Genomic DNA, 9126 nt, shown 5'->3' with positions numbered 1-9126 from the left:
TTTATCCAATCCAGAATTTAAATTATATCGAAGTCTACATGTTATCTGAGATAATGACATAATGACCAAGTGGCAACTGTGTGTGACAAAGTATTTGAGAAATCAGGAACATTGGCTGAAGAAAATATTTTTTCAAGATTGTATTTTTCTGAGTAATGATGAGAAAAGCTAATAAGCATAGAAATTTTTTCTCCATCAAGGACAAGAAGACAGCATAATTAATCATGTAATGATTTGTGAACATACAATTTCTTCATCTGTCTAGCAATGGCAATGGTGGGGAAAGATTACCTTTGAAAAGGTTTTTTTTTTGTTTTTTTTTTTTTTTTTTTTTTTTTTTTTTCCCTTTTTAAAAAGACTTACCATTAAAAGTAAGGCTGACATAATAGTTCAAATTTTCTTTCATTGTGGGTCAACCATCCTTTAGAATTGGTAATTATCAACATTTCTTTGGTGGGGATCAGAAAAGAGAGAAGAAGAGAGAAGTTAAATTAGGGAAACAAAGACATTTTGACATTTTAATCAATTTTAATTTTAATTAAATAATGACAGAATTAGAAGTTGATCTATGGATTTTTCCTAACCTCTCTTCCTTCATTTCTTGTTGCATATATATGGCACAAGTGGAATCATTTTACCTTTATTGTTTTAATTAATTAGTTTATTTAATATTTTCTCCAGTTACATTGAAAACATTTTTTTTTTTACATTTGTTCTTAAGATTTTGAGTTTTAGGTCCTCTTTTTTATCCCCACCCACAATTATGAAACCACAAGCTAAGTAATGCAAAACATTTCCTTAAATTCAAGTTGTGTAAGAAAACATAGATCTTCCAACTTAATGAAAGTAAGAACTCTCAAGAAAATTTAGTTTAAAAAAAAGAGAGGTAGAGTAATAGAGGATGCTTCAATCTATATACAGACTTGATCAGTTCCTTCTTTGAGTATGGATAGGATTTTTATCATAAGTCCTTCACAGTAGTTGTGGATGATTTTACTACTGGGAATAACAAACAGCTGGTCATCCCAGAACATTGCTTTTACTTTGCATACAGTATATTTAACTTTGTTCATGGAGGACTTTCCAGGGGAGCAATTGCTGATCATTTTACAGATTAATATTATATCAGAGAAACATGCTTCAAAACTTTTTTTTACAATTATTATTGTTAATTGTATTTTCCCCCATTAATTCTCTCTCCTTTCACCTTGTCTCTCTTCAAAAATGTTTTGTTACTCCCCCAATATGCCACTGCTTTTAATACGCACCCCATTCCTCACCCTCTGCCTTCCCATATCTCATTCCTCTCCTATTTCCCTTCAAGGTAAAATAGATTTCTATACCCTTATTGATGTGTGTGTGTGTGTGTGTGTGTGTGTGTGTGTGTGTGTGTGTGTGTTATTTCCTTTTTGAACCTATTCTGATGAGAATAAGGTTTACTCACACACTCTCTCCTTCTCCTCTTCCCCTCTATTAAAAAAAAAAACTTTTACTTGCCTCTTTTTTATGACAGATAATTTGCAGCCTTCCACTTTTTTCCTTTTCCTTTCTCCCAATATATTATTTTTTCAACCCAAATTTTCATCATCTTTTAAAAAAAAAAAGATATTATCCCTTCATATTCAATTCACATCCATGTCCTCTACATATATATCCTCATGCTAACTTCAATAATAATGAAAAAATTCTAATAAGTTACAAGTATCATTTTGCCATGTAAAAATGTAAAAAGATAAAGCTTACAATTTCCTGATTACCTCCTTATGCTTCTCCACAGTCCTGCATTTGAAAAATCAAATTTTCTATTTAGTTCTGGTCTTTTCCTCACAAACACTTGAAATTTCTCTATTTCATCAAATGCCCACCATTTTATCTGAAGGATTATATTCAGTTTTGCTGGACAGGTGATCCTTGATTGCAATCCTAGCTTCAATGTTTTGTGGAATATCACATTCCAAGTCCTCTAGTCTTTTAATGTAAAAGTTGCTAAATCTTGTGACTTGATGGCTCCACTATACTTGAATTGTTTTTTGTTTGTTTTCTGAATGCTTGCAATATTTACTTCTTGACCAGTGGGTTTTATAATTTGGTTATGATATTTCTGGGAGTTTTTATTTTGAGATCTCTTTCAGGAGATAATTGGTGGATTTTTTCAATTTCTATTTTATCCTCTAGTTCTAGAATATCAGGGCAGTTGGCCTTGAAAATTCTTTAAAACAGGGGTTCTCAAACTACAGCCCTCAGGCCAGACGCAACCTGCTGAGGACATTTATGCAGCACCCAGGGTTATGGCAAATGGGGTGAGGGGCAGAGACAGAATGTGAGTTTTTGCTTTTACTATAGTCTAGTCCTCCGACAGTCTGAGGGACAGTGAACTGGTCCCTTATTTGAAAAGTTTGAGGACCACTGCTTTAAAAGATAATGGTGTAGGCTCTTTTTAAATCATGATATTCAGGATATATATTTTTTAAGGATCAGATCATTTTATTTGATCTCATGATCCAGAATAAGAGGTTATTTCTTCCTCCATGTAGAACCCTATACTAACCTATAGACAGCCAATATTTGCTTGATGGACTTCAATCTTTTTTTTTTTAATTTATTTTATAGTTATAATTTTTGACAGTACATATGCATGAGTAATTTTTTTAAAAATATTGTCCCTTGTAATCATTTTTCCAAATTTTCCCCTCCCTCCCTCTACTCCCTCTCCTAGATGACAGACAATCCCATACATATTAAATGTATTACACTATAACCTAGATACAATATATGTGTGTAAATCCAATTTTCTTGTTGCACATTAAGAATTGGATTCCAAAGGTATAAGTAACCTGGATAGAAAGACAGTAGTGCAAACAGTTTACATTCAATTCCCAGTGTTCCTTCTCTGGGTGTAGTTGTTTCTGTCCATCATTGAACAACTGGAAGTGAGTTGGATCTTCTTTATGTTGAAGATATCCACTTCCATCAGAATACATCTTGTTGAAGTGTAAAGTGATCTTCTGGTTCTGCTCATTTCACTCAGCATCAGTTCATGTAAGTCTCTCCAAACCTCTCTGTATTCATCCTGCTGGTCATTTCTTACAAAGCAATAATACTCCATAACATTCATATACCATAATTGACCTAACCATTCTCTAATTGATGGACATCCATTCATTTTCCAGTTTCTAGCTACTACAAAAAGAGCTGCCCCAAACATTTTGGCAAATACAGGTCCCTTTCTCAACTTTAGTATTTCTTTGGGATATAAGCCCAATAGAAGCACTACTAGATCAAAGGGTATGCACAGTTTGATAACTTTTGGGGAATAGATCCAAATTGCTCTCCAGAAGGGTTGGATTCTTTCACAACTCCACCAACAATGTATCAGTGTCCCAGTTTTCCTACATCCCCTCCAACATTCATCATTATTTGTTCCTGTCATCTTAGCCAATCTGACAGATGTGTAGACTTGTCTCAGAGTTGTCTTAATTTGCATTTCTCTGATCAGTAGTAATTTGGAATGCTCTTTCATATGAGTGGATATAGTTTCAATTTCATCATCTGAGAATTGTCTGTTCATATCCTTTGAACATTTATCAATTGGAGAATGGTTTGATTTCTTATAAATTAGGGTCAATTCTCTGTATATTTTGGAGATGAAGTCTTTATCAGAACCTTTAACTGTAAAAATATTTTCCCAATTTGTTACTTCCCTTCTAATCTTGTTTGCATTAGTTTTGTTTGTACAAAAGCTTTTTAATTTGATGTAATAAAAATCTTCTATTTTGTGATCAATAATGATCTCTAGTTCTCCTTTGGTCATAAACTCCTTCCTCCTCCACAGGTCTGAGAGGTAGACTATTCTCTGTTCCTCTAATCTATTTATGATCTCATTCTTTATGCCTAAATCATGGACACATTTTGATCTTTTCTTGCTATATGGTGTTAAGTGTGGGTCCATATGAAAATTCTGCCATATTAATTTCCAGTTTTCCCAACAGGTTTTTTTTCAAATAATAAATTCTTATGCCAAATGTTAGTACCTTTGGGTTAGTCAAACACTAGATTGCTATAGTTGTACCCTCTTTTGTACTGTGTACTTAATCTGTTCCACTGATCAATTAGTCTATTTTTTTAGCCAATACCAAATGGTTTTGGTGACTTATGCTTTATAATATAGCTTTAGATCAGGTACAGCTAGACCACCTTCATCTGACTTTTTTTCATTAATTCCCTTGAAATTCTAGACATTTTATTATTCCATATGTATTTTTGTGTTATTTTTTTTTCTAGGTTATTAAAATAGTTTCTTAGGAGACTGATTGGTATAGAACTAAATAAATAGATTAGTTTGGGGAGTATTGTCATCTTTATTATATTCAATTGGCCGATCCACAAGCATTGAATGTCTTTCCAATTATTTAAATCTGAATTTATTTTTGTGGCAAGTGTTTTGTAATTTTTCTCATATAATTCCTGACTTTTCTTTGGTTGATGGATTCCCAAATATTTTATACTTTCAACATTTGTTTTGAATGGAATTTCTCTTTGTATCTCTTGCTGTTGCATTTTGTTGGTGATGTATAAAAATCCTGAGGATTTATGTAGATTTATTTTGTATCCAGCAACATTGCTAAAGTTGTGAATTATTTCTAATAACTTTTTTTATTAGAATTTCTGGGGTTCTCTAAGTACACCATCATATCATCTGCAAAGAGTGACAATTTGATTTCCTCATTACCTACTCTTATTCCTTTAATCTCTTTCTCAACTTTTATTGCTGAGGCTAGCACTTCTAATACAATATTGAATAGTAATGGTTATAGTGGGCAATCTTGTTTCACTCTTGATCTTATTGGGACTGGTTCCAGTTTATCTCCATTGCATATTATGCTTATGGATGGACTTAAATATATGCTCCTGACTATTTTAAGGAATACTCCATTTATTCCTATACTCTCAAGTGTTTTTAGTAGGAATGGATGTTGTATTTTATCAAATTCTCTTTCTGCATCTATTGAGATGATCATATGGTTTTTATTAATTTGATTATTAATATGGTCAATCATACTAATAGTTTTCCTAATATTAAACCAGCCCTACATTCCTGGTATAAATCCTACTTTATCACAGTGTATTATCCTGGGGATGATTTTCTGAAGCCCTTTTGCTAATATCTTATTTAAGATTTTAGCATCAATATTCATTAAGGAGATTGTTCTACAGTTCTCTTTCTCAGTTTTCAATCTACCTGGTTTAGGTATCAGTACCATGTCTGTATCATAAAAGGAGTTTGGTAGGATTCCTTTACCCCCTATTTTTTTCAAATAATATATAACATTGGAGCTAATTGTTCTTTAAATGTTTGGTAGAATTCACATGTAAATGCATCTGGTCCTGGGGATTTTTTTCCTGGGGAGTTGATTAATAGCTTGTTCTATTTCTTTTTCTGAAATGGGACTATTTAAACAGTTTACTTCCTCCTCTGTTAATTTAGGAATTTAAGGTATCAAATTTACTGGCATAAAGTTGGGCAAAGTAACTGCTTATTATTTCTGTAATTTCCTCTTCATTGGTGGAAAGATCCCCCTTTTCATTTTTAAGACTAACAATTTGATTTTCCTCTTTCCTTTTTCTGATCAGATTTACCAAAGGTTTATCTATTTTATTGGCTTTTTCATAAAACCAACTCTTGGTTTTATTTATTAATTCAATATTTTTTTTTTTTTACTTTCAAGATTATTTGTTTCTACTTTTAATTTTAGAATTTCAAGTTTAGTTTTTGGTTGGGGGTTTTTAATTTGGTCTTTTTCTAGCTTTTAAAGTTGCAGGACCAATTCATTGATCTTCCCCTTCTCTATTTTATTCAAGTAAGCCTCTAAAGATATAAAATTTCCCCATATTACTGCTTTAGCTGCATCGCACAAATTTTGGTATGATATCTCATTGTTATCATTATCTTGGGTGAAATTATTAATTGTTTATATAATTTGCCATTTCAACCAGTCATTTTTTAAGATGAGATTATTTAGTGTCTAGTTACTCTTTGCTCTATTTGCCCCTAACTTCTTATTCAATGTAGTTTTTATTGCATTGTTATCTGACAAGAAGGCATTTACTATTTCTCCCTTCCTGCATTTAATTTTGAGGTCTTTATGTCCCAATATAGCATCAATTTTTGTATAGGTTCCATGAACTGCTGAGAAGAAAGTATACTCCTTTCTATCACCTTTCAGTTTTCTCCAAAAGTCTATTATACCTAGTTTTTCTAATGTTCTATTTATCTCTTTAATGTCTTTCTTATTAGTTATGTAGTTTTATTTATCTAATTCTGAGAGTGCAAGGTTGAGATCTCCCACTATTATAGTTTTGCTACCTATTTATTCTTTCAACTCTATTATCTATTCCTTTAGTTAGATGCTATACCACTTGGTGCATATATGTTTAATATTCATATGGCTTCATTGTCTATGCTACCTTTTAGCAGGATATAGTCTCCTTCCTTACCTCTTTTATTTAGATCATTTTCTGCTTTTGCTTGATCTGAGATAAGGATAGCTACCCCTGCTTTTTTGGCTTTACCTGAGGCATAATAGATTCTACTCCAACCTTTTACCTTTACTCTGTATGTATCTCCCTGCATTAAGTTTGTTTTCTGTAAACAACATATTGTAGGATTCTGATTTTTGATCCAGTCTGCTATCTGCCTCCATTTAATGGGAGAGTTCATCCCATTCACATTTACAGTTAAAATTACTAATTCTGTATTTCCTGCCATCATTTTATCCCCTGATTATGTTTTTTTTCCCCCTGGCCCACCTGAACCCCTTCCCCAGTATTTAATTTATGGACCCCACTTGTGACATGCAGCTCTCCCTTTTCAGTAACCCTCCCCCCTCCTTTAAAGTCCCTTCCCCTTTCTTGTACCCTTCCCTTATTCCCCTTTTCATTTTCCCTTTTCCTCTCCCCCCTCTTATATTGAGGTGAGAGAGAATTCTCTGAAAAACAAAAATGTCAATTATTTACTCTTTGAGATTAGAAGGGAAGTAACAAATTCGGAAAACATTTTTACAGTTAATAGTTCTGATAAAGGCCTCATCTCCAAAATATGCAGAGAATTGACTTTAATTTATAAGAAATAAAGACATTCTCCAACTAATAAATGTTCAATTTTCAGATGATGAAATTAAAACTATTTCCACTCATATGAAAGAGTGTTCCAAATCACTATTGATCAGAGAAATGCAAATTAAGACAACTCTGAGATACCACTACACACCTGTCAGATTGGTTAAGATGATGAATGTTGGAGGGGGTGTGGGAAAACTGGGATACTGATGCATTGTTGATGGAGTTGTGAAAGAATCCAACCATTCTGGAGAGCAATCTGGAAATATACCCAAAAAGTTATCAAAATGTGCATACCCTTTGACCCAGCCATACTACTACTGGGCTTATATCCCAAGGAAATACTAAAGAAGGGAAAGGGACCTGTATGTGCCAAAATGTTTGTGGCAGCCCTTTTCATAGTGGCCAGAAACTGGAAAATGAATGGATGTCCATCAATTGGAGAATGGTTGGGTAAATTGTGTTATATGAATGTTATGGAAGATTATTTTTCTGTAAGAAATGACCAACAGGAGAAATACAGAGAGGCTTGGAGTGACTTACATCAACTGATGCTGAGTGAAACGAGTAGAACTAGGAGATCATTATACACTTCAACAATTATACTGTATGAGTTTGTATTCTGATGGAAGTGGATATCTTCAACATAGAAAAGAGCTAATCTAATTCCAATTGATCAATGATGGACAGAATCAGCTACACCCAGAAAGGGAACACTGGAAAGTGAGTGTAAAGTGTGAGCATTTTTTTGTTTTTGTCTTTCTTCCCAGATTATTTTTACCTTTCAGATATAATTCTTCCTTTGCACCAACGACAACAACAAAATTCAGTTCTTCATATATATATTGTAAGTAGCATATACTATAAGATATTTAATATATATGGGAATGCCTGGCATGTATGAGAGGGGGTGGAGGGAAGGAGGGGAAAAATTCAGAACAGAAGGGAGTACAAGGGATAATGTTGTTTAAAAAATTACCTATGCATATGTACTGCCAAAACAATGTTATAATTATAAAATTAATTAAAAAAAATATTTACTCTTTGAGCCTACTCTGATGAGAGTAAGATTCACACAATATTTCTACCCCTCTCTAAATTGCCTCAGTGTGGTCGATTTTCTATGCCTCTGCCTGGGATGTAGTTTCCCTCTTTTTATCTCTACTTTCCCTTTATCTGATACTATCCCCTTCCCTTTACTACTTCCCTTTTTTATGTTATATCTGTAAAATCAAATTATTGATGTGGACTTTCTGTATAAGCACAACAGAGATAACAATTCTCAAGAGTTCTTTTTACCTTTTTCTGCTTCTCTTCAGTCTTGTGGATGTAGATCAAATTTTTTGTTTAAGTCTGGTTTTTTTCTTAGAAACAAATGGAATTCCTCTGTTTCATTAAATGACCATCTTTTTTCCATGGAAGAAAATGCTAAACTTAGCTGTGTAGTTTATTCTTGTTTGCAGTCCTAGTTCTTTTGCCTTTCAGAATATCAGGTTCCAGATCATCAGTACGGTACATCCTTACCTGTTCCTCCTTTTTGGAGAGCAGTAAATGATGTTTGGAGCTTTCATGACACAGGATTAGTGTCTCTGCAGCAGCTTGGAGATGGGGACAGAATATCAGGTTCCAGGCCCTTAGATCCTTTAATGTGGACCCTTATTGTGGCATCTTGATATTTGAATTGCTTTTTCCTAGCTGCTTGCAATATTTTTTCCTTAGTTTGGTAGTTCTGCAGCTTAGCCACAATGGTTCTGTGGAGTTCTTTTTTTAGGGTCTTTTTCAGAAGGTGTTCGATGAATTCTTTCAATGCCTATTTTCCCTTCTGTTTCTATTATCTCTTGATAGTTCTCTTTGATGATTTCCTGTAAAATAGAATCTACGCTCTTTTTACATCATAATTTTCGGGAAGTCCAATGATCCTCAGATTATCTATCCTAGATCTATTTTCCAGGTCTATAGATTTTCCCAGTAAATATTTGACGTTATTCTCCAGCTTTTCATTTTTTTTTT

The 9126-nt window shown here is 33.2% G+C and overlaps 1 non-coding gene across 1 annotated transcript; it reads left to right on the top strand.

The window, feature by feature from the left end:
* The first annotated feature begins 8617 nt into the window (after positions 1-8617).
* Positions 8618-8756, top strand: LOC141559237 (U8 small nucleolar RNA). The gene has a single exon (XR_012487302.1). It is a non-coding gene; the product is annotated as a U8 small nucleolar RNA (small nucleolar RNA).
* Positions 8757-9126: the final 370 nt, after the last annotated feature.

This window comes from Sminthopsis crassicaudata, chromosome 2 (genome assembly GCF_048593235.1).
Source record: "Sminthopsis crassicaudata isolate SCR6 chromosome 2, ASM4859323v1, whole genome shotgun sequence".
NCBI lineage: Eukaryota > Metazoa > Chordata > Mammalia > Dasyuromorphia > Dasyuridae > Sminthopsis > Sminthopsis crassicaudata.
This window is presented reverse-complemented; position numbering and strand designations above follow the sequence as displayed.